Source organism: Solanum tuberosum, unplaced genomic scaffold (assembly GCF_000226075.1).
Source record: "Solanum tuberosum cultivar DM 1-3 516 R44 unplaced genomic scaffold, SolTub_3.0 scf00135, whole genome shotgun sequence".
Taxonomy (NCBI): Eukaryota; Viridiplantae; Streptophyta; class Magnoliopsida; order Solanales; family Solanaceae; genus Solanum; species Solanum tuberosum.
In genome coordinates, this window is record NW_006239059.1 from 1,255,980 (window position 1) to 1,258,962 (window position 2,983).

Genomic DNA, 2,983 nt, shown 5'->3' on the forward strand with positions numbered 1-2,983 from the left:
TTGAACTTGAAATTAGAATTTGAACTTGAACTTGAACTTAGATTTTGACTTCAACTTAGAACATGAACTTGAACTTGAACTTAAACGTAGAACTTGAACTTGAACTTAGAACTTGAACTTGAAATTATAACTTGAAAGTTGTTAAGTTGTTTAAATAAGTTAAATTAATTAATGTGGTTTAGTTGGTGGATTTAGTGTTGTATTAAGTCAAAACTAAACTAGTTAAAGTTGTTAAGTTGTTTAAATAAGTTAAATTAATTAATGTGGTTTAGTTGGTGGATTTAGTGTTGTATTAAGTCAAAACTAAACTAGTTCAAGTTATAAAGTTGTTAAGTTGTTTAAATAAGTTAAATTAATTAATGTGGTTTAGTTGGTGGATTTAGTGTTGTATTAAGTCAAAACTAAACTAGTTAAAGTTGTTAAGTTGTTTAAATAAGTTAAATTAATTAATGTGGTTTAGTTGGTGGATTTAGTGTTGTATTAAGTCAAAACTAAACTAGTTAAAGTTGTTAAGTTGTTTAAATAAGTTAAATTAATTAATGTGGTTTAGTTGGTGGATTTAGTGTTGTATTAAGTCAAAACTAAACTAGTTAAAGTTGTTAAGTTGTTTAAATAAGTTAAATTAATTAATGTGGTTTAGTTGGTGGATTTAGTGTTGTATTAAGTCAAAACTAAACTAGTTAAAGTTGTTAAGTTGTTTAAATAAGTTAAATTAATTAATGTGGTTTAGTTGGTGGATTTAGTGTTGTATTAAGTCAAAACTAAACTAGTTAAAGTTGTTAAGTTGTTTAAATAAGTTAAATTAATTAATGTGGTTTAGTTGGTGGATTTAGTGTTGTATTAAGTCAAAACTAAACTAGTTAAAGTTGTTAAGTTGTTTAAATAAGTTAAATTAATTAATGTGGTTTAGTTGGTGGATTTAGTGTTGTATTAAGTCAAAACTAAACTAGTTAAAGTTGTTAAGTTGTTTAAATAAGTTAAATTAATTAATGTGGTTTAGTTGGTGGATTTAGTGTTGTATTAAGTCAAAACTAAACTAGTTCAAGAGTTAAAGTTGTTTAAATAAGTTAAATTAATTAATGTGGTTTAGTTGGTGGATTTAGTGTTGTATTAAGTCAAAACTAAATTTGTTAAAGTTGTTAAGTTGTTTAAATAAGTTAAATTAATTAATGTGGTTTAGTTGGTGGATTTAGTGTTGTATTAAGTCAAAACTAAATTTGTTAAAGTTGTTAAGTTGTTTAAATAAGTTAAATTAATTAATGTGGTTTAGTTGGTGGATTTAGTGTTGTATTAAGTCAAAACTAAATTTGTTAAAGTTGTTAAGTTGTTTAAATAAGTTAAATTAATTAATGTGGTTTAGTTGGTGGATTTAGTGTTGTATTAAGTCAAAACTAAATTTGTTAAAGTTGTTAAGTTGTTTAAATAAGTTAAATTAATTAATGTGGTTTAGTTGGTGGATTTAGTGTTGTATTAAGTCAAAACTAAACTAGTTAAAGTTGTTAAGTTGTTTAAATAAGTTAAATTAATTAATGTGGTTTAGTTGGTGGATTTAGTGTTGTATTAAGTCAAAACTAAACTAGTTAAAGTTGTTAAGTTGTTTAAATAAGTTAAATTAATTAATGTGGTTTAGTTGGTGGATTTAGTGTTGTATTAAGTCAAAACTAAACTAGTTAAAGTTGTTAAGTTGTTTAAATAAGTTAAATTAATTAATGTGGTTTAGTTGGTGGATTTAGTGTTGTATTAAGTCAAAACTAAACTAGTTAAAGTTGTTAAGTTGTTTAAATAAGTTAAATTAATTAATGTGGTTTAGTTGGTGGATTTAGTGTTGTATTAAGTCAAAACTAAACTAGTTAAAGTTGTTAAGTTGTTTAAATAAGTTAAATTAATTAATGTGGTTTAGTTGGTGGATTTAGTGTTGTATTAAGTCAAAACTAAACTAGTTAAAGTTGTTAAGTTGTTTAAATAAGTTAAATTAATTAATGTGGTTTAGTTGGTGGATTTAGTGTTGTATTAAGTCAAAACTAAACTAGTTAAAGTTGTTAAGTTGTTTAAATAAGTTAAATTAATTAATGTGGTTTAGTTGGTGGATTTAGTGTTGTATTAAGTGAAAGCTAAACTAGTTAAAGTTGTTAAGTTGTTTAAATAAGTTAAATTAATTAATGTGGTTTAGTTGGTGGATTTAGTGTTGTATTAAGTCAAAACTAAACTAGTTAAAGTTGTTAAGTTGTTTAAATAAGTTAAATTAATTAATGTGGTTTAGTTGGTGGATTTAGTGTTGTATTAAGTCAAAACTAAACTAGTTAAAGAGTTAAAGTTGTTTCAATAAGTTAAATTAATTAATGTGGTTTTGTTGATGGATTTAGTTGTTGGAATTAAGTCAAAAGTAAACTAGTTCAAGTTGTTAAGTTGTTTAAATAAGTTAAATTAATTTTGTTGTTGGAATTAAGTTAATACTAAACTAGTTTTAGGACTAGTACTAGTAAAATTATTATTAAATTTTATTTATAATATAATTGAATATCTATATTTTTGTAGATGGATCATCGTTTGTGGATGTATAATATGCATTATGAAACTGGTGCTGGTTTGAAACCTGAGTTTATTGACGGTGTTAGAAATTTTATTGAACATACAATGACACTTGACATTTTCAAGATTAATGGATTGGTTAGGTGTCCTTGTAGTGCATGTAAGTGCTTAGAAGGTATTGGATCATCACTTCAAGCTGAGGCACTTGACGGTGTTCAGATTGCTGCTATGTCGGATCAAATAGCTAAACTTACAGCGGCACTAGCAGAGTCGGGGCGGAGAAGAGTAGCTGAACAATAAAGCATGAGTGAGACCGTTCAGCAAATCAAAGAACAAGTGATGAACCTCGCTCGTCGACCTACTACTTTTGCTCCCGATGACATCGACGACGAGAGTGATGAGGATGATTATGTAGATCTCACTCCCTAGTTTAGATCTCTGGACATTTATGAAC